The sequence below is a fragment of the Globicephala melas genome, chromosome 11, assembly GCF_963455315.2.
Source record: "Globicephala melas chromosome 11, mGloMel1.2, whole genome shotgun sequence".
Taxonomy (NCBI): Eukaryota; Metazoa; Chordata; class Mammalia; order Artiodactyla; family Delphinidae; genus Globicephala; species Globicephala melas.
In genome coordinates this window covers 63076019-63099854 of record NC_083324.2, presented here as the reverse complement: position 1 = coordinate 63099854, position 23836 = coordinate 63076019, and the positions used below count along the sequence as shown (strand labels likewise).

The window sequence follows — 23836 nt, the reverse complement described above, 5'->3', positions numbered from 1 at the left end:
TCAGCACTTGACGTGAAGGCCTGACGGAATGAGGATTGAATTGAGCCAGGCCTGCCGTGCTTTCACGTGGCCATAAAGCAGCCAACCAGGTGCCTGCTCCTGGGAGGAGGTGGGCTCCGCAGTCTACCCGTCCCGCCCCTTGGACCCGGGCCCAGAGATGGGGTTACCAGCTGGGCGGCCCCCCAGACTCAGGCGGGCAGATGGCCCCAGCACCCTCGGCCCGAGAACGGCGGGGGCGACGCCAGAATGAGGCGGGGCGATGGGTGAGCGCGCCTCGACCCCCGGCCAAGGAGCCGGGGTGCAAGGAAGAGGAGAATCACCTCGAACCCGGGATGTGAGAAAGCTTACAAGGCTGGGAGGACAGGCAGGGAAAAGGTTTCCTTCCCTCAGAGGGAAAGGAAGGAGAGAGCCTGCTTTTGAAAACAAAACCCTCATCCCCACCCCCACCCACGTAACCAGATGGGCCCGGGAGGCCGATCTTCGACGGCAGAGGGTGGTATGGGGCCAGCAGATCCGCGCACAAACTGCACACGGCGCCGGCCTCGAGCCGCGGGAGAAGCAGGTTTATGAGCCCTGAAACCCTCTGAGATGAGAGAGATAATATCTATAAAATCCAGGATTGCTAGAAAGCCACAGACTTTCTTCTCCAAACTGCCGAAAATAAAAAGTTGGAAGTGAAATTAATAGCGCTGGGGATGAGAGAGGAACGAGGCCATGCACGTGTATCTTTAAAGCATCTTCTGGACACATTACATTCCGGGTGCTGACCTAAGCAATTTGCACTTCTTATGTCATTTAATCCTCACAACAACCCAAGGAGATAGGGGTTACAATCTTGTTTAATCAATGAGAAAATTCTCTTAGGTTAACTTGCCCAAAGTCACATCGCTGACTCAACAGGACCAGTTTAATAACTATGCCAGTAACTTTCAAACTTTTTGGATCCACAGTAAGGGATGTATTTTAGATCCAGAGCACATACATATAATATATAACTGAAAGGAAAATTTCATAAAATGTGTACCCTTCTTTCTTTTCTATGCATTCCGTTTTATTTAAAAGGAAATGCTGGTCCCGACCCGCTTAATGCATTTCATAATTCACTAAAGGGACAGCCCCCCACCCCCACCCCCCAGCTGGAGAAACACTGTGTTACTACCTCCCAGCAGCAGAGGGGCTGGAGTGGACCCTGAAGAGGGCTTTGCCAGGCTCCCTTGAATTGCTGGCCTGAAGGGTAAATACCCTCCTCAGATAAACAGTGAGGATGTGAGGACTGTAAGGTCGTCTTGAATCTCCTGGCCCTGATGAATTACATTCCAGCAGAATGAGGGAACTTGCCTTGGAGACCTTTGAGGAAGTGCCACGGAGGAAACTGGCAGTGGATTAGGAACAAATAATAATCAGTTATAAAGGGGCACTGCATGCATTCACAAGGAACAGGTCTCTGTCCTGGTGGGAATACTTCTACTAGTACTGTATACACCTGAACTTCAGCAAAGCGTTGGACTAATTTCCTAACAGCATCATGGAGAACTTGGGAATGTAGGATGGTTTTTGGTTAAATAAATTTACTCCCAGTTGGCTGCCTATCCCAAACAGGGCTCAAAGGAGATAGTCCATGAGGGAGTTCTTTCTAAAAACAAAAGCAGTGAACAAGTGTTTTAGAATTTATATCATTTTTTTAATGGTTTTATTTTATTTTATTTTTGGCCGCATGGCATGTGAGATCTTTGTTCCCTAACCACGGATCGAACCGCACCCTCTGCATTGGAAACGCAGAGTCTTAACCACTGGGCCACCAGGGAAGTCCCTATATAATATTTAATTGCATCTGTCTCCTCCACTAGAATGTGAACCCTCTGAGGGTGGAGAACTTACTTCATTTGCCACTTCTGTACTCCCAGCGCTTAGCCCAGGCTCAGGCATTTAAATGCTCCTCAGTCACTCTTGGTGGAATGTGATCATTGATTGGTCAATATCTGCCTGAAAGAGACCTCCAGGGACATGGTCCAGGGCTCTGGCCTAAGTCCCCTCATGTTCCACATTCTTACCAGTTACTTGGACATGGGAATGGATGACATATTTATCAAAGTTTCAGGTGGCACAAAACTGGGACAGCCAAAGCACCGGATGACAGAATCAGGCTCCAAAAATAACCTAGCAGCCTGGAATGGTGGGCTGAATCAGGATGAAAAATAATAGAGATCTGTATTCTGCCTGAAGGTCTAAAACTTAACTTCATAAGCGCAGGATGAGGGGGTATCTGGTTTAACAGGAACACATGTGAGGGATTGGGGTTTTTATGGGAAGCTAACAAATGAAGCAGCAATGTGGTGAGGTCGCCGACGCTGCAGACTTAGCCTGTGAAAATGCAAGCTTGAGGCAGCGCCCCTCTACTTGGTGCAGGTCAAAGGAGGCTGGGAGAACTGGCTCTGTCTGAACAACAGTCATGAAGGATGATAATGACACATTGCAAGCCTTCTAGAGGAGGAGAGTACAGTAAATTTGCCCCCACCAAAATCCAGGATTTCTGTTAATAAAGGACACCATCAAGGTACTGACAGGATAGAGAGCAGACTAGGAAAAGATATTACATTAAACGAGCAAGGAATTAATACCTACAGTGTTTAAGGAACACGTGCAAATCAACAAGAGAAAGGCAGGAGGCCGTGAGAAAAGAGGGCATTTCACAGAAAAGGAAACTTGAACTGCTTCCAGTGTCAGAAGAGATACTGGGATTCACAACTAATCAAAGAAATGCAGATGAAAACAACAGGACTTCTCTTTCAGGTAATAGCAGGGTAGCTCTCTCCAGCCACCCTCCTGCTGAAAACAACTAAGTAAGCTGGATAAAATGTTGAAAACATCCTCTGTAAAGAACTGACAAGATGGGACAGCATCACTCTGTAGGTCACCAGAACCAAAGAGGGAGGAGCCCAGAGGCTGCTCTCCCGCTAAGGAAGGACCTTTGCCCACTAGGGGAGGGTTGAACTTTCCTTTTGATGGAAGGACCTTTGCCCACTAGGGGAGGGTTGAACTTTCCTTTTGATGGAAGGACCTTTGCCCACTAGGGGAGGGTTGAACTTTCCTTTTGATGGCATCTAGAGATGAATGGGTCTCCATCACAGCCCAGGACCTGCCCTGGTGGGAAGTCAAACAGGAGACGCCTTCCCCCCAATAAGCCAGGATGAGGGTAAACTAGAAGTGGACCAACCTGCCAGAATGACAGCCTGGTTCTGTTTGCCTGGGTTACCCAGGGTATCCCAAGACTTGACTCTGGGTAGCTCAGTACCAACAATGTACCCAGGCTCCTGGAAGAAGCAAAACAAATTCTCTATGGAGGAAATTACCTTCATCCTCGCCCTCAAATTATCCCTACAAATGATTTTTCAAATAGAATGACCAGCATATAGTCAAAGATAACCTTGGGGCACAAGGAAATTAGGCTCCAGCCCACTGCCCTAGAAGCCCAATTTCTGTGGCTGCTAGACTCCAAATCTGACACCTGGTGGCAAGGGTGGCACAGAGTACGTGGCCATCAGCAGCTGTGTGTCCAGCACCCAGGGACTGTGTGAGGGGGTGACAGTGTGGGTGCATGTGTATGCCTCCAGAGTGCTGGAAAGTTCTTTCCCTGACAGAGCTGGTCAGGTTTTCTGATAATCTTCTAATTTTTCCAAAAATATGCTTGAAGAGGGCCACTTTTTCTAATTTGCTTAAAGGTGTCCTATGGCCTAGGGGCAGCCCCATGTAAAGACTTTAGATATTGAAACTATCTGATACAGACTATAAAATAACGAGGTATATGATCTTAAAGAAATAGGTTGAATATATCTGCAGGAAACAGGAAACTAGAAAAAGTAATATGGCAGGTTTGAAAAAGAACCAAATTGAACTTCTAGAAATGATAAATGCAGTAAGTGATGAGAAACTCATGTCAGTGAGATAACCACTCTACCAATCAGAGAGAGAAAAGTTAGAAGGAGGGAAGTACTCAACATTGGGCAGGATTCAGGGAGCTGGGAATCTTGGGCAATGCTTGCGGGTAGGTATAGAGTACTACCTTCTAGAGAGGCACCTATAGTGCTTTTGTGCAGTGGCGTGTGTACCCCCTGTCACCTAACAGTCCTGACCTTCGGGTCAGAGCTCAGAGAAACCCTTGCACAGGCCCGTGCAGAGACAATTATGAGGGCCGCCATCCCAGCCTCGCACGGGCTGCAAGCAGCTGGGATGACGGCCCTCATGCAGCTGGCAGTGGCTTTATTAAGGCAGATGTGGAAAGAAGGTTTTCATTTGGGATAATTCACTCTGTAGCCTGTGGAAATTGAAAAAGGAAGAAGGTTTATCTTTAAGAGGCTCTAACTCAATAGGAAGCCAAGGTGATTTTTTTAGTTGAGACGATTACAAAATTCAGTTTTAAAATATTTTATTTGTATTGCTGTCATAGTATTAAAATCATCTAATTTGTTTTGTTAAAGTCAGTACACATTTGTCATAGAAGAAATAATCCAGATTATATGGCATGGCTGTTTTAGAAAAATAAAATAGTTTTATAATGTCAGTATTGTTTTGTAATGGTGGTTGGTCTTCTCACAGAGTCTGGTAAAAATAAACAGCCAAAATGCAAATCTGACCATTAGTTGGAGAGAGTTAATCTCCCAGTGACTTCAGTTATTTGCATCATCTATTTTTGCTAAGTACATTAACAAAATCATCTTTCCATTTTCTGTGGATACATTTGCAAAGTTGATTAACTTCATTTAGTTAATTATTTAACAGCATTATACTTTTTAAAGTCTGTATAATAAAATGTAACCTACAGCCAAATCTGGGATATGAAGATTATATATTAAATTTGTATCAAATGACAAGTACCAACTTTTGGTGGACTGTTGATTAAATCAAGAGACCCAGACCTGTACCTTAAATAAACTCATACCATATATTTTAAATAGTGAATTGAGTCTACCTTATCAAAATCAGATTCCCTAACCCCAAATGCTGGGTGCAATTTATGTTGACAATATTTAAAACAGTTGGTAATTCCTGAACATCCCTGGCTCTTCCCTGGAAGATGACCCTCAGAAGAGCTTGACAGGCAGGAGGGGTGGGCCCAGAACCTAATGTTCCTAGTGGGCCCATCCCATCAGCCTGTCTGGGCCTGGGTAGCAAACACTGAAACTTATTGCTACCAATTGGCTTTAATGCTTCCCGGTTTATTGATGTAAAATTGTCTATGTTGAGGCTACATCTGCAAATTCCTTATTAAGGAATTAAATTTACACTTGTTTGCTTTGTTGGATTTGGAATGCTCAGCTCAGATACATTTTTATTCGATTCTGGGAGCTCTAGGGGTTTCTCATAAGTAAGCTAATTGCCTTTTTTGTACATAAACAAAATCCCAAATTGGAAAAATGAAAACTAAAATTTCTCTGCTTAAAATGCAATTCTTTCATAGTTTTATGCATTCTTTTTCCCTTTTCATTAATTATTTAACACATTTTTATGATCCATGGGGGTAACTGGCCTGAATTAAAATTGAAACTGGGAAAAAATACATATGAAGTCCAAATGATAATTCTTTTTTTCTAATAATAGTTTTGAGGGATAATGGAGTGAATCTGAAAGAGCATGAACTTTACAATCATCCAGACCTGGGTTTTAACTAGGGTTCCCCAATTAGCTATAAATTAATGACCTTGTTGCAGTTTCTGCTCCATAAAATAGGACTATCACCTTCCTTGCAGTTGTTATGAAGGTTAAAGATAATATGAGTAAAGTGCTTGGCACATGGAAGAAGTTTTTGATATTATTCCCTTGTGTGATTCTTGCCAGGGTTTGATGGCTTAAGCATGTCACTCTGGTGGGTTTTTTGTTTTGTTTGTTTATTTTTACACGGCATGACCTGGTGGATCATTCTGGCCCTTTTATGTATTCTTTTCAATGTGATTTTATTCTCACCTCGTCTTGAGACACACCATCATATGAGTTAATTTATCTGATCTTCACAATAGCCTATGAAGGTCTGTCTCAAGGTCATCGACATGAGCTCACAATCCAAAATCAGAAAACCTACAAGGAAATAATCCACAATGAATGAGAGTTTGCCTACATAACAAACAGCAGAATTAGACCCTCAAGCACTTCAGACAATGGAATTACAAGATTCAAGCTATAAGTATGATTAAAAATGATTAGTCATAAAACACAGAATCATGCTTCCCTGGTGGCACAGTGGTTAAGAATCCACCTGCCAATGCAGGGGACACGGGTTCGAGCCCTGGTCCGGGAAGATCCCACATGCCGTGGAGCAACTAAGCCTGCGAGCTACAGCTACTGAGCCCACACACCACAGGTACTGAAGCCCATGCACCTAGAGCCTGTGCTCCGCAACAAGCCACCGCAATGAGAAGCCCACGCACCGCAACAAAGAGTAGCCCCTGCTCACCACAAGTAGAGAAAGCCCGCATGCAGCAATGAAGACCCAGTGCAGCCAAAAATAAAATAAATTTAAAATAAATTTAAAAAAAACAGAAACAAAGAATCAAAAGCATGAAATAAACAGAATGCTATAAAAAAGATTAGCCAGGTATCAATGATTACAAATGACGAATATAAACTCAATGGATTGGTTAAACAGAAGATTAGAAGTAGCTGAAGTTAGAATTGGGCATTGAAAGATAAATCTGACAAAAGTATCTAAAATGTAGACCAGAAAGATAATGAGATGAAAAATGTGTAAAAGAGAGGAAGAGGCATGGTGGATAGAATGAAATGTTCTAACAAATGCCTGAAAAAATTTTGAGCAGGAGAGAAGAGAGAGAATGAGGGGGAGTGGAGAAAAAGGCTCATTTATTTACAGATTCATTCAACAACTATTTATAAGCACCTAATGTATGTCAGGCACTATTTTAGGCTCTTAAAACAGATAATGACATGATGAGAACAGATCATGGTTGATCATCATCCAGAACTGATTTTGGACAAGAATTCTCAGTGTCAGGAAATGAGTCCCAAGAGACACTAAATCCTCACCCAGATACATCAGAAAGAAACTGAAGAACTCAAAGACTGGGGGAATATTTGAAAAGAAAGCAGAAAGAAAACATATGTTTTCCACAAAGCAGTGAAGCCCAGACAAATAGCAAATTTCTCAACAGCAACTACAGAAACCAAAAGACGGTGCACTACTATCTTCATAGGTCTTGGAGGAAATATCTGGCAACTTAGACCATTAGACTAAGCTAAACCATCATTCGAGAATGAAGGTGACTTGAACAAACCCCCAGTATACAGTCTACTCCTGTTCAGGCTTACCTAAATTCTTATTGATTTTTTAGACAGTTGGAGAAATATGAATATAGACTTAGTATTAGATGGTGTAAGGAATTATTGTGTTATTAGTGATAGTGATATTGTGGTTAAGTAAGAAATGTCCTTATTTTCATAAGATGAATGAATACTCAAGAATTTAGGGGCAAAACGTCATGATGTGTGTAATAACTTTTAAAAAACCACAATGAGATATTATTCCACATAATGATATTGGCAAAAGTAAAAAAAAAAAAAAAATCTGAAAATACCAAGCATTGGGAAAAAGAAATATCTAGCTGCTGCTGGTGGAGGTGTAAATGGGCAAACTGGAGAGTAATTTGGTATCAAGTAATTTGGAAAAGCTGAAGATGAAATTGCCTCCTACCCAGCAGTACTACTCTTTAGATTTATATCCTAGAAAAATTCTCCTACCCGTGCAGAGGCATATTCTATGTGGTCCCAACTCATGCTAGTTAGAAGGGTTTTTATTTATTTATTTATTTAGGCTCTGCTGGGTCTTAGTTGCAGCACTTGGGATCTTCATTGTGGCATGTTTTTTCAGTTGCAGCATGCGGATTCTTAGTTGCAGCATGCGGACTTCTTAGTTTGGTATGCATGTGGGATCTAGTTCCCCGACCAGGGATAGAATCCGGGCCCCCTGCATTGGGAGTGCCGAGTCTTACCCACTGGACCACCAGGGAAGTCCCTAGTTAGAAGTTAAATGTATATGTCCACCATCTTCAGCATGCGTTTTTCCAACACTCTTCCCACTCTCTTTTTCATTGTATCCTCACTGGAATCTATCAATAGAAGTTCTGTCTAGAAAAAATCTGAAGCAAACTATTAACAAAGGACACAATTTTAGCATATAACTTTGTACAAGAATACTTATATAACAAGTGGATCAGTAAGATATTACTGTCTTCTGATATGAATATTGCATCACCTGTGATGTGATCTAGCCAATAAAGTTTGATTTAAATCTAATCAAGCCTTTGGATCCAACTTGCAGTTTAAAGGAAATCTAGAGGGAAGAGAAACATGCTAAACACCACTACATGGAAGCAATCAGACCAGAACAGAAGGTGGGCTATTTCACAGGAAAACCAGCCTTGTCTATTCAGCTAATCGGTGTCATGAAAAAAACGACTGTTCAAAATTAGAAGGGGCTTAAGGGACACAATAAAGAAACTAATGCAGGGACTTCCCTGGTGGCACAGTGGTTAAGAATCTGCGTGCCAATGCAGGGGACGCGGGTTTGACCGCTGGTCCGGGAAGATCCCACATGCCGTGGAGCAACTAAGCCCGTGCGCCCCAACTACTGAGCCTGCACTCTAGAGCCTGCGAGCCACAACTACTGAGCCCACGTGCCACAACTACTGAAGCCCATGTGCCTAGAGTCCATGTTCAGCAACAAAGAGAAGCCACCGCAATGAGAAGCCCGCGCACCACAACAAAGAGTATCCCCCGCTCACCGCAACTAGAGAAAGCTCGCACGCAGCAACGAAGACCCAACGCAGCCAAAAATAAACAAATTTACTAAAAATAAATAAATTTATTAAAAATAAATAAACAAACAAATAATAAAGAGACACAGTGGGACTTCCCTGGTGGTCCAGTGGCTAAGACTCCATGCCCCAATGCAGGGGGCCTGGGTTCAATCCCTGGTCAGGGAACTACATCCCACATGCTGCAACTAACAGTTCACATGCCAAAACTAAAGACCCCACATGCTGCAACTAAAGATCCCGTATGCAACAAAGATCTATGCAACAAAGATCTATTCAACAAAGATCCCGCACGTGGCAACGAACACCCCGCATGCCGCAACTAAGACCTGGCACAGCCAAATAAATAAATAAATAAACATTAAAAAAAGAGAGAGAGACACACACAGAAACGTTGAAAATAAATTGACAAAAATTAACCAAAAGAAAAAGCATTATTAGAAATGAAGGGGAGGGGCTTCCCTGGTGGCGCAGTGGTTGGGAGTCCGCCTGCCAATGCGGGGGACGCGGGTTCGATCCCTGGTCCGGGAGGATCCCACATGCCGCTGAGCGGCTGAGCCCGTGTGCCACAGCTACTGAGCCCACGTGCCACAACTACTGAGGCCCACGCGCCTAGAGCCCGTGCTCTGCAGCGGGAGGCGCCACCGCGATGAGAGGCCCGTGCACATTGCAACGAGGGGTGGCCCCCGCTCGCTGCAGCTGGAGGGAGCCTGCGTGCAGCGGCGAAGACCCAGCGCAGCCAATAAATAAATAAATAAATAATTTAAAAAAAAAAGAAATGAAGGGGAATCTCTACATAATCACAGATGATAAAATTCATAAGGAGGAATTAATAATTCTTAATTTGTATGCACAAAATCATAGTCTATAGATATAAAAAGCAAAAACTGACAGAATTATAAGGAGACGTTTATAATTTCTAACAATGGGAGATTTTTAACATCTCTCTCAGAAATTTCTAGATCAAGCAAAGTAAGAAATATATTAGCACACCATAGATTAGCAAACTTGCATACAATTATAGAATTTACATTCCTATCAAGTACACATGGGACATTTACAAAAACGGCAAAAATTCACTATGTATTAGGACACAAAATAAGTCTTAACAAATTGCAAGGTTATTATCATATAAGACCATATGCTTAGACCACAAAGCAACTAAGCTAGAAACCTATTTTTTTAAAGATATTTTTAAAGCTCCATATTTTTATAAATTTGAAATACAGACACACAATTTCTAGATGAGTCACAGGTCCAGTAAAAGATACTACAGTAAAGAGATTATATATGGACAGTAGCTGCAGTCAGAATAACCACCAGATTAAGTTTATGATCGTCCACAATGATTTTTCTAAGATCCACCTGACTTTTGTAGAGGCCAAACTGTGAATTAAGTGGGGAGGCTTAAGAATCACGACCCCTGCATTTCCCCCAGGGATGCAGTATTGCTTCTGGTTCACTATCTTGGTAAGGGGTGGAAGTTCCAGAGACTTCCACTTAGCCCTCCCTACCACAGTTGACCCCATAATGATCCCATAGGGCAGAGGCAATGTGGGGATTCATCCAGCTGCCAAATATATCTAATCCAATTATACTTCCAGTAACCAGGGAAATAACCACAGGTCTGGATATTTCTTTTTCCCCAGTGTACAGTCATCTAGTAAATGGCTATAGGTCCCTTCGGGAAATGCTTGGAGGAAGATTAAGGTGTTTATTTGTGGCAGCAGTGCAAGGTCCTTCCTCAAGGGAACCTGGCCTTTTCAAAAGGCTCTGGGTCTGTGAACTGACTTAAGCCTCGGACTGGGCTAGAGGGCATCATTCTCCACTATGGTGACTCAAGTTAAGTTTTTGGGCTACCAGACCTAGAGTTTTTCCTGTTATATAGATCAAGCAATATTCTAGTAGGCTGATTATCTATTTTGTTCCTAGGGACACCATGATCAATTAGGTATCACTAAAGATCTTTGCAGACCAGAATGTTCTGATTACTGAAATACCTGTGATGCCCTTTACGGGTGATGGTTTAGTGCTTACACTTGGCCTCTGCTACAATGGAATATCATCATCTTCATTGAAATCAGGCATCTCCTACATGCATAACTGGCCTACAATGGACAGCAACCACAGAACTTTTCAAGGGTGTAGGTGATCCCCCCACTAATACAGGCATACCTCGGAAATATCGCAGGTTTGGTTCCAGAACACCTCAAAAAAGCGGCTACTGCAATAAAGCAAGTTACACAAACTTTTCGTTTTTCCAGTGCATATAAAAGTTACGTTTACAGGGACTTCCCTGGTCGTCCAGTTTGACTTCACACTCCCAGTGCAGGGGGCATGGGGTTTTTTTTGTTGTTGTTGTTGTTTTTGAGGCAAGGAATACGACTTTATTCAGAAAGCCAGCAGACCAAGAAGATGGCAGACTACAGTCTCGAAATAACCATCTTCGAGGGCACGGGTTTGATCCCTGGTTGGGGAACTAAGGGGCTGCCGCAGGGTGTGGCCAAAAAAAAAAAAAAAAAGGAAAAAAAAGTTATGTTTACACTATACTATATAGTCTTTTTTTTTTAACTATATAGTTGATGTTCACTATTACATGTCTTGGGCATACAACATAGTGATTCACAATTTCTTTTAAAAATATTTTATTTATTTATTTACTTATTTGGCTGCTGCCGGGTCTTAGTTGTGGCAGGTGGGATCTTTGTTGCGGGATCCAGGATCTTTTTGTTTTTAGTTGTGGAATGCGGGATCTAGTTCCCTGACCAGGGATGGAACCCGGGCCCCCTGCATTGGGAGCATGGAGTCTTAACCGCTGGACCACCAGGGAAGTCCCTGATTCCCAATTTTTAAAGGTTATATTCCGTTTACAGTTATTATAAAATATTGGCTATATTCCTTGTGTTGTACTATGTATCTTTGTAGCTTATTTATTTTATAAATAGTACTTTGTACCTCTTAATCCCCTACCCCTATCTTGACCCTACCCCCTTCCCTCTCCCCACTGGTAACCACTAGTTTTTTCTCTGTATTTGTGAGTCTGTTTCTTTTTTTGTTATAATCACTAGTTTATTTCTCAGATTCCACATTTAAGTGATATCATACAGTATTTGTCTTTACCATGCTGTAAACAAAAGTGCTGTCATCCAGGCTTTGTAATTCCATTTACAGAGCACAGGCAGAGTAGATTTAGCATAATTCTTAAGGGCCCTAGGGCTTTTGGAAGGGCAAATGAGCACTGGCTTCAACTTAGTCACCAGCTGCGTCAGCCCCTAACAAGAGAGTCAGCCTGTCCTTTGAAGCCAGACACTGACTACTGCTCTCTAGCTGTGAAAGTCCTAGATGGCATCTTCTTCCAATGTAAGGCTTTTTCATCTGCATTGAAAATGTGTTGTTTGGCATAGCCACTTTTATGAATTAGCTAGATCTTGTGGCTAACTTCCTGCAGCTTCTACATCAGCACTTCCTGCTTCACCTTGCACTTTCGTGTCACGGAGATGGCTTCTTTTCTTAAACTGCATGAACCAACTTCTGCTAGCTTCAAACTTTCTTCTGCAGCTTCCTCATCTCCCTCAGCCTTCACAGAATTGAAGAGAGTTAGGGCCTTGCTGTGGATTAGGCTTTGGTTTAAGGGAATGTTATACCTGGTTTGATCTACTGAGACCACAGAAACTTTATCCACATCAGCAATAAGGTGCATCATGTCCGAAATCATTGGACTTCTAATTCTGCACCAATATGCGATACCCCTGAATCTGTGTATAGTTTAACTCTTACCTTGTGGTATACCTGTGTCTTATGGGAGCATCCAGGGTACTTGCTACTTCCTGCTCCCTGGTCTAAGATGTTTTCAATATAGTGGATCGGTATAATACTCTGGAGACTATCCAGGTAATCAAGGTCATGTTAGCCTATATTGTGACAGAGAGCAAGAGAGGGTGCAAGGGAGTAGCCCTGGGAAAGACCATGACTGTACACTGGTGTCTATTCCGTGTGAATGTGAACTGTTTCTGAACTTCCTTCCTGATAGAGATAGAAAAGAATACAAGTACCAGATCAAAAGCCATATACCAAGAACCAGAGGCTATGTTGGATTATCAAATAGTCCACCACCATCCACCATAAACAATCTGGTTTTTACAGGAGCCACAGTAGTGAAAAAAAAGGAAATATAACAGCTGCATTAAGTATTTGAGGATGATATTAATATCTGCCATTCCATGTAGGATGCAAAACTCCTTCTGATTGATCTTGGCTTGGTGGAGGTAGGAGAGACTGTTTTGGGGGTTTTTACTTTTTTTTTCCTACCATTATGGCTCTTACTCCATAGATCAGGGAACTACTAGGAGGGTTCTATCAGAGTCTAAATAGATCCATTCTTACTATGCTTTTGGGAATTAGGGATATTACCAGAGGATTGTTCCACAGACCCATACGACCTACTGTGAAAAAAACGGGTCAGAACTCCATTTATCACCCACCTTCCCTATACCATTTAATAGGAGGGCCATGATGTCGCTTTTTGTATCCTGATACCAGTATCATTCCGGATTCTAAAACCCACATCTCACAAAAGATCTTGTGGTTCCTCCTTTTTCCTGTGTACAGTTCCCTTAGTAAAGTACAACAGGGGTCCCTTTAGGATTAGAGGAACTTCTACCGTGCTGTCACAGAGTCCCTCGTCAAGATAATTCAGTCTTCTCTGGGTCTGAGAACTGGCTCTGGTCTAGCAATTGAGTGAGGGATATGATTCTTCTTTTCAGTAGCAAACATCAGCCTTTGGCTCATTCACTCTTTTTTTTTTTTTTGCGGTGCGCGTGCTTCTCACTGTTGTGGCCTCTCCCGTTGCGGAGCACAGGCTCCGGACGCGCAGGCTCAGCGGCCATGACTCACGGGCCCAGCTGCTCTGCGGCATGTGGGATCTTCCTGGACCGGGGCACGAACCTGTGTCCCCTGCATCGGCAGGCGGACTCAACCACTGCGCCACCAGGGAAGCCCTGGCTCATTCACTCTTGATCTTTTTTTCTTTTTTGATTATATAGGTTGAGTTGATATCCTACCTGGCTTTCTATCTACCTTGCACTGGGAATACCTTGGCCTACTAGCCATTGCCAGATCTCCGTCTCCTCCCTCTAGTTGCCATTCTTGCTTTGCTGCCTATTATGGTAATTATGTCTGCCTTGCCCCTGACAAGTAAGTCAGGGCCTCTACTCTTTCAAAATCCTATCATCTCCATTGACACTATGGACTCCAGTTCCATATCAGCCTCCTCTATGATGAATCCTAGCTTTCATAGAACAGCTACTACTGATATTCCCAACAATGTCAGTGCTCATATCTAGCGGATTTCTTATTGTTTTATTGAGGGGAGTGTCCTCTGGCCTCCCAGGGAACACAGTCAACTGACGAGTTTTTGATTTAAAGGTAAATTTATTCTAGCATGTCTACATTTTTTTTTAAAGACAATTCCTTCTATTCCTTTTTTTTTTAATTAATTAATTTATTTATTTGGCTGCATTGGGCCTTAGTTGTGGCACACGGAATCTTCATTGCAGCATGCAGGATCTTTAGTTGCGGCATGAGGTACCTTCATTGTGGCATGTGGGATCTTTAGTTGCGGCATGCAGGATCTTTTAGTTGCAGCATGCAGGCTCTTAGTTGCCGCATGTGGGATCTAGTTCCCTAACCAGGGATTGAACCCAGGCCCCCTGCATTGGAAGTGTAGAGTCTTAACCAGGGAAGTCCCTAGCATGTCTACATTTTAACTTTTCCAAGGCAGTTCCAGCACCTCCACCTCTCTCACTATGGGGTATTGTTTTCCCAAGCTTTAAGGAGCTTTCTCAGTGAAGTACTAGGATCAGTTCCAGGTGTCTTTGCTAGAATATTAAATCCTATATCACAAAGGAGTGTCCTTATATTATTATGTCTTCCTTATCTGGTCTTATATTCCAGTCCCCTTGTTCCAGCACCCTCAAGATCCCCATCCCCTGGTACATTCTCCCAGTTACTACTGGTACATATTAACTGGATTCTGCAACTCTTTTGGTGAATAATTTATTTTCTCCCAAAGTAGAGTCAGTATTTCCCCAGTTGAGCCATAATAAAAGATCCAAATTATTAGCCTAGAAGTCACGGAGGAATTTGGGGGCAAATCTTGAAGAGGGCAGGTATCACTTACAAGGCATCTGCCGCAGATGTAGGAAGTGCAGGCTAAAAAAGAGTTGTAAACGGCCTGGTTAAGCACTGAAGGAGTTTTCCCAACCCAGAGCCGATCTGGAAAGACCTAGAGAGTAATTTTCCTTTCCTTTTCTTTCTTTTGTTTTTCCCCCCATAATATTCAAGATATCCAGTTTTCAACAAAAAATTATGAAGCATGCAAAGAAACAAGAAAGTATGGCCCATTCATGGAGGAAAAAAGAATATCAATAAAGAGATATAAATGATACAACAAACCAAACAGAAATTCTGGAGTTGAAAAGTACAATAACTGAAATGAAAAATTCACCAGAAGGTTTCAATAGGTGATTTGAGCAGAGGAAAGATGAGTGAACTTGAAAATAGGCCAACTGAAAGTATCCAGTCTGAAGAGCAGGAAAAAAAAAAAAGGATGAAGAAAAATGAACAGAGCCTAAGAGATCTGTGAGACACCATCAGACATACCAACATATGCATAATGTGAGTCCCAAGAAGGAGAGGAGAGAGAGGAAGGGGCAGGAAAAATATTTGAAGAATTAATGGCTAACCCCCACCCCCAAACCGATTTGATAAAAGACATGAATATATACATCCAAGAAGCTCAATGAACTTCCAGTAGGAAAAACTCAAAGGGATCCACATTGAGACATATACTCAAACTGCTGAAAGCCAAAAATAAAGAGAATCTTGAAAGCAGCGAGAAGTGAATCATAATGTGCAAGAGATTACCAGTAAGTATTAACAACCTATTTTTAATCGGAAACCATGGAGGCCAAAAGGCAGTGGGATGACATAAAGTGCTGGGGTGAAAAAAAAATGGGGGTTCCCTGGTGGTCCAGTGGTTAGGATTCAGTGTTTCAGTGCTGTGGGCCTGGGTTCAATCCCTGGTGGGGGAGCAGTGTGGCCAAATAAATAAATAAAGTGCTGGGGTGGGGGTGGAGGAAACCTGTCAACCAAGAATTCTATATCCAGCAAAACTATCCTTCAAGAATATAGAAGAAATTAAGACATTACCAGATAAACAAAAGCTGACGGAGTTAATTGCTAGGAGACCTGCTCTATAAGAAGTGCTAAGGGAGCCCTTCAGGCTGAAATGAAAGGACATTAGACAATCTACATGCAAAATGATGATTGTGGAGCCTTACCCCACATAATACACAAAAATTAACTCAAAATGGATCAAAGACCTAAAAGTGAAAGCTAAAACTATAAAACCCTTAGAAGCATGTATATTGGGAGTGATAAAGTATATTAAGAGGTGAAAGCATAAAAGGATATATGGCCATTCATACCTTTCCATTTACTATGAATATCCTATTTCCTGTGTGTGAGAAAATAAAGACAAATTATTAAAAATGTTGATTTGGAAAACTTTACCATGTTCCTTCCAAGAAACACATTCAATTGGAAGGAATAATGCTGGAAGGAACTAAGTTGGAGGAAGAAGAGTGTTATGGAATGAATTGTGCCCTCCTCTATTCATATGTTGAAACTCTAATGCTCAATGTGACTGTATTTGGAGATAAAGCCTTTAAAGAAGCAGTTAAGGTTAAATTAGGTCCTAAGGGTGGAGCCCCAATTTAGTATGAGGGGTGTCTTTGCAAGAATAGAGACACCAGGAGTGCATGTGCACAGAGAAAGGTCATGTGAGGACCCAGTGAGAAGGCAGCAGTCTGCAAGCTAAGGAGAGAGACCTCAGGAGAAACCAAACCTGCGGGCATCTTTTTTTTTTTTTTAAATAAATGTATTTATTTTGTTTTTTTATTTTTTTTGGCTGCATTGGGTCTTCGTTGCTGTGCGGGCTTTCTCTAGTTGCGGCGAGCGGGGGCTACTCTTCGTTGTGGTGCGCGGGCTTCTCACTGTGGTGGCTTATCTTGTTGCAGAGCATGGGCTCTAGGCACGCAGGCTTCAGTAGTTGAGGCACGGGGGCTCAGTAGTTGTGGCTCGCGGGCTCTAGAGCACAGGCTCAGTAGTTGTGGCGCACGGGCTTAGTTGCTCTGCAGCATGTGGGATCTTCCTGGACCAGGGCTCGAACTCGTGTCCCCTGCGTTGGCAGGCGGATTCTTAACCACTGTGCCACCAGGGAAGCCCCCTGCTGGCATCTAAATCTTGAACTTAGTCTCCAGAACTGTGAGAAAATAAATATCTCTTGTTTAAGCCAACAGCCTGTGGTATTTTGTCATGGCAGTCCTAGAAGACTAATACAAACAGCCACTAATACTTGACAATAAATCTTTAAAGGAAAGTTTATATCATGTAGACAGAATGGCTGCTATTGATTACAAGAGATCATGATCATGACAAGTGTAGAAAAATCACATTCAAAAATGCAATCTCCAGCACAGTCTAGGGTTATCAGAAGCTGCATAACACAAGCAAAGGGAATGTTAACACCTGTACACTTTGAGTTTCTGGTCATGCTTTGTCAATACTTTCAGAAGCTGATTCACAATCATCCACTTCTGATGACTCCATTGCCAAGGAAAGCAGACTATCCACCAGCTTCTTGGATCTGACATGGATGAACCTCAGACATTTACTGTTTCACTCATTTCTTCTGAAGCTCGTTCTTCGTCACCTTCCTCCACCCCTAGACACCAACAGTGACTACAGCCTCCATATCTCCCTTCTCATCTCCAAACTTCACTCAGGAAGCACTGCAATCTTCAGTAATCATGTTTAAAAACTTGCCTTGTTTATTTTATTATTGCTAAGTGTTACCTGCCTTCATTATGTGTCTTTAACATATTATTTCACTGTTCATTTACATTACAGTACACGTTTGTTACAGTTAAAAGGAAAACACGATTTGTACCCTATAGGGTTACTGCACAAATAAAGTCATTAGTGAGTTAATTAAGTGTTAAACAATTAGATAGTGGGTGTTTTAAAGGCTTTATCTTAAGCAGAAAAACCTCATTGATTGTTTTATATATATGTGTGTGTATATATATTTTAGAGTGTTTCAGGTACTGAAAGAAATTGCTTGGGGTTTTTAGACGTGCTGGGAATATATATTTTTTTCTACTTAAAATAATGATGCACAGACTCCCACTACCTAAAAATTCACTGTCCAACATGTTTTTAAGAATGGATTAAATCCTCTGAGGGACGCCTGAATTAGAATATGAGGTACTAGAAAGAATAAAGTCATATCATTATTATATTGTTGTGAATATTACATTTCATTAGAGGACACATATAATCAACCACTAGTGATGCTAAAATTGATGACTCAACTTACAGTTAACACTTTCCCTCTTCAGATTGGAAAGTAATCTGTGTGGTGTTACTTTGGCTCTATATGAATGTTTACAACAATCAATCACCTATTGGTTTTTTTTTAAAATTTTATTTATTTTTGGCTGTGTTGGGTCTTCGTTGCTGCACGTGGGCTTTCTCTAGTTGTAGAGAGCAGGGGCTAGCCTTTATTGTGATGTGTGGGCTTCTCCTTGCGGTGGCTTCTTGTGGAGCACCGGTTCTAGGCCGCCAGCTTCAGTAGTTGTGGCTCGCGGGCTTAGTTGCTCCATGGCATGTGGGATCTTCCCGGACCAGGGATCGAACCCATGTTCCCTGCATTGGCAGGCGGATTCTTATCCACTGCGCCACCAGGGAAGTCCCTCAACTATTGGTTTTAACACCAGTTGATAATCCTTGCCTGAATCAATAATTTCATTGGAGTTTGTGAAACTATGTTTTTCTAATTATTTTGTTTCTTTCACATTGTTCACAAGAATTCTGTGAAGGCTTCTTCATTAACTAGGACTATTTGGTTATCCTAAAATAAATTTTTACCGGAAGAGCAAAATAACGCTTAATATTTTCCCTTTAATTACCAATTTTCAAAGTAAATGTTTTAAAAGTTACCCCAAATGGTAACTTTTGGTAACAAAAGTAACCATTGAGACTTTCTTGATTTACTCTCATTTTGAGTATCATCATAGAATAATGAATTTCACTGAATCAGTGTTAAACTCAATCATTATTCTTTTAGTTGCTAAGGTTGTAACAACTTTGTTCAGTGGGGACACTTTCATATGGGCTCCTGTGTCCTTTTGACATGACATTATCTTCTAAAGCTTTCTTGCTTCTTAACATGAAAAGGTATCCCAGGTGCACTTTGAAAAATGTCTGCTTCTAGACATGGAATCAGCAATTTCTCCAAGAAGCCATGCTTAGTTAGTGGAATTACATAATTCCACTACATACATAAAGGAGTCTTAAAGCACACATAGTCTTGTTTGTGTCCTTAGCTCAACTTCTTTTCCCATTTTTATTGGTTTCTTGTTTATCCCAGTAGTGCTTCTTTTTGCAAACATACTTTTCTTATTTCCTCCCTACTCTTACTGTCTCTCATACAAAACAAAGCATGTTATATATATCGTTCTGCACTTTTGCTTTTTTCACTCAACAATATATGCTGGAGGACTTCCCTGGGTGGCACAGCGGTTAAGAATCTGCCTGCCAATGCAAGGGACACAGGTTTGATCCCTGGTCCTGGAAGATCCCACATGCCACGGAGCAACTAAGCCCGTGAGTCACAACTACTAAGCCTGTGATCTAGAGGCCACGAGCCACACTACTGAAGCTCGCGCACCTAGAGCCCTTGCTCCGCAACGAGAAGCCACTGCAATGAGAAGCCCGCACACCGCAACGAAGAGTAGCCTCCGCTCGCCGCAACTAGAGAAAGCCTGAATGCAGCAACGAAGACCCAAGGCAGCCAAAAATAAATAAATTTTAAAAATATATATGCTGGAGAGCTTTCTAAATCAATACAGAGAGCAACTGATTATTTTGTTTTCAAGATTCAAGTAGAAAGTTTTATTAACTTGGACCAGAACACAAACCAGAATGTTTAATATAAAATTTCTGATTAGATGTTCTTACTGTATATAACTATTTCCAAATTTATTTCTCAATCTTTTAAAAAAGTGACTATATATAAATACTCAAATTATAATTAATACAATTCTCTAGAGCTCATATGTGTATTTGGCATTTTTATTCAGTCCACAACTATGCATAAATATATCTATCCATAAATAACCAATGCCATGAAAACACAAGGGCTCCCCCTCTTTTTAAACTTAACTCACAATACCATTATGACAACTAAAATTTTTAACAATATAACAATAACTCCTGATATCATCAGATGTCCAGTCAGTTGTCTCATAAAGGTCATAAAATTAAAAAAAAATCTTTTTAAAAAACTTTATCCAAGTAAGGTCCACGCATTATGATTGGTTAATGTCCTTTAAAATCTTTTAAACTACAGATTACCTTCCATTGCTTTTTTCCCCTTGCAGTTTTTTTTTTTGAAGAAAACTGGTTATTTATTCCCCAGAATTTCTTACAGTCTCAGTTTTGCTGATTGCATCACTGTGGTATGTTTTAACATGTTTCCCTGCCTTCTGCATCTTCTGTGAATTGGTAGTTATATATATATATATATATATATATATATATTTTTTTTTTTTTTAATATATTTTTTTATTTTTTTGTGGTACGCTGGCCTCTCACTGCTGTGGCCTCTCCCGTTGCGGAGCACAGGCTCCAGACGCGCAGGCTCAGCGGCCATGGCTCACGGGCCCAGCCGCTCCGCGGCATGTGGGATCCTCCTGGACTGGGGCACGAACCCGTGTCCCCTGCATCGGCAGGCGGACTCTCAACCACTGCGCCACCAGGGAAGCCCGGTAGTTATATCTTGAGGCTTGATCACATTCAAGTTCAGTATTTTTGGCCAGACTAATTAATAGGTGGTGGTGGTGTTTTCCATAAGAAGCACATAAAGTCTGTTTGTTTCTTTTTTGTGCTATTAGCAGCCACTGATGCTCAACGCCTAGATCCATTAGCTCATTAGTGGTTCATTTATTTTTTTATTGTGGTTAAATATACATAACAAAATTTATAATTTAAAGCATGTTTTAAACCATTTTTAAGCTTACAGTTCAGTGGCACTAAGTAATTCATGTTGTTGTGCAACCATCACCACCATCCATCTGCAGAACTTTTTTCATCTTTCCACACTGAAACTCTGTACCTATTAAACAATAACTCCCCATTTCCTGCTCTCCCCAGCCCCTAGGCAACCACCATTATACTTTCTGTCTCTATGAACTTGACTGCTCTAAGTCCCTCATATAAGCGGAATCATACAGTATTTTTCCTTTTGTACCTGGATTATTTCACTTAGCATGTCTTCAAGGTTCACCTATGTTGGAGCATGTGTCAGAATTTCCTTCCTTTTTAAGGTTGAGTAACACTCCATTGTATATAAATACCACATTTTGTTCGTCCATACATTGGCCAGTGGACATGCTACAGACATGGTACCGTTTCTTACAAGCCCAAAAATTACAAAGCAAAACAGAGCTTATATGGAAACATACATCGCAGCAAAATCATTAAAGTTGTTTTAATTGCATGTAGAGTCAAGAACAAGAAGCAAGATCTCCATTCCCACACAAATTTGCAACAGATACATATTCTGAGCTCAAACTACAGTTCCAGCAATGTTTTTCAGACCTCAGTGCAAGTGCAAAGGAAATTTCTATATTTCATCTAACTGTGCAATTGTGGCACTTCCACCTAACCTGCAATTGGATGTGCTTGATCTACAATGTAATGATGTGATAAGAGGCAAGTATGAAGAGAATATAAATTACAGAATTCTATAAATGCCTTTCAAGTGATGAATGTGCTCAGTTAAAATCATATGCTCTTGGGATTGATACCAGTATTTGGCAGTACTATCTGTGTGAAGACATTTTCAAAGATGAAATACATAACATTTTATTATAGATCAGCACTAACAGATGAACATTTGCAATTGATTTTAATGATAGGAAACACTAAGTCTGAACCCCATTTAAGCAACAGACCTGTACTACAAAAATTTGTGCTTAATTATTATAATTTGAATTTTGTCAATAAATTCAAAGGAATCATGGAAATTTGTTTTCCTTAATTTCTATGTACCTACATAATATCCTTGATTTTGCTTCTTAACATGCAAAGCCTAATATTTACTATCTTATCCTTTATAGAATAAGTTTGCCAACCCCTGGTCTAGAAGAACCCTGGTCAATACATGTGTCTGCCCTTGATCCACTCCCAAGTTCTATTCCTGTCTCCCACTCATTAATGGGCCTCCAATTCAACTGCTCAAGCCAAAACTCTAGAAGTCATCCCTGATTTTTTATTTTCCCACAATCTCTATATTAATCTGTTAAAACGTTCTGTCAGTCCTACCTCAAAATATAATAACAGTTTTAATCCATCTCCTTCTCTGCATATCTGCTGCATTTACTCACCTCTTGTCTGCACTAATGAAACAGTCTCATTTGTTTCCCTGCTCCCACTCTTGGCAACCTCCCCTTTTTTTTCTTCCAAGAATCTTGCCCTTTAATGATCCAATATTCGCTCTATAGCTATAGGAATCTCTTTAAAATGTGAAAAGATCGTTACTCCCCTACTTTAAACTCTTTATTGTCTTCTCATTGCAGTTAGAATAAAATCCGCATTCCTCATCACGATGTGCAAGGCTCTATATAGCCCAGCCCACCTCTTCAATCACATCTGCAATGAACTGAATGTTTATGTCCCTCAAAATTATGTTAAAATCCTAATCCCCAATGTGATGTTACTAGGAGGTGGGGCTTTGGGGTGATTAGGTCAGGAAGGTGAAGACCTCATGAATGGGATTAGTGCCCTTATAAAAGAGACTCCAGAGAGCTCCCTTTCTCTTTGCACTATGTGAGGATACAGCAAGATGACTGTCTATGAGCCAGGCAGCAGGTCTTCATGACACTGAATCTTCTGGTGCTTGATCTTGGATTTCCCAGCCTCCAGAACTGTGAGAAATAAACTTCCATTGTTTATAAGCCACCCGGTTTGTGGTATTCTGTTACAGATGCCAGAATGGACTAAGACAACATCTCATTCCTCTCCAGGTCCACTTGTCTCATCAAATATACCTCCCTTTCTCTTCCTTCGCCTTTACATCTGCTGAACACTTTACTAGAACCACTTTCCTTGCCCTGTTTTGCATGTCTGTCTTTCTTTTCCTTTGGAATACTACATAAATGTGTACAGTATGCCTTCCTTTTCTGTTACTCTCCACCTTATTGCCTGTTTTATTTCCTTTCCCTTTTGATATATCTATGAAATACCTACATAACTGGTTTAAACATCTGTCTCTTAAAGTGACAATCCAGGGCCCAATCCCTGTGATACCTTCTGCTTTTTTCATCAGTGCCTGGTACACAGAAGACACTTATTGCTGAAGGAAGGCAGGAAAGAGGGAAGAAATCTAAGTGGGTCTGGGGGTCAGGAAAACTGGAGATAAAAAACTAAGGGTCATCAGTATTTAAATGCTTTAACTCAGGGGACTTCCCTGGTGGTGCAGTGGTTAAGAATCCACCTGCAAATGCAGGGGACACGGGTTTAAGTCCTGGTCCGGGAAGATCCCACATGTCGCGGAGCAACTAAGCCTGTGTGCCACAACTACTGAGCCTGAGCTCTAGAGCCCACGAGCCACAACTACTGAGCCTGCATGCCACAACTACTGCAGCCCGCATGCCTGGAGCCTGTGCTCCGCAACAAAGAGAAGCCACTGCTCGCTGCAACTAGAGAAAGCCTGTGCACAGCAACGAAGACCCAACACAGCCATAAGTAAGTAAGTAAGTAAATAAATAAATAAATGCTTTAACTCAGGAGAGTGGATAAAAATCACCCAAGAGTGTATTAAGTTAGAAGATGGGGGAAAGGGCTCTGAAAAACTCTAGCATTTATGAGAAAGGTAATAATTAAAACAATAA

General features: G+C 41.4%; 1 protein-coding gene across 19 annotated transcripts in view; it reads right to left on the bottom strand.

The window, feature by feature from the left end:
* ZBTB9 (zinc finger and BTB domain containing 9) overlaps positions 1-23836 on the bottom strand; it is a 92847-nt gene that overhangs the window by 64058 nt on the left and 4953 nt on the right. Inside the window, exon 3 of one of the 19 annotated variants that reach the window (XM_030871049.2) lies at positions 16803-17142. The exons of the other annotated variants lie outside the window; for them this stretch is intronic. The gene's annotated coding sequence lies outside the window, so the exon portion shown is untranslated. Of the gene's footprint in view, positions 1-16802; positions 17143-23836 lie in introns of those variants that run through there. 19 annotated transcript variants of the gene reach the window in all.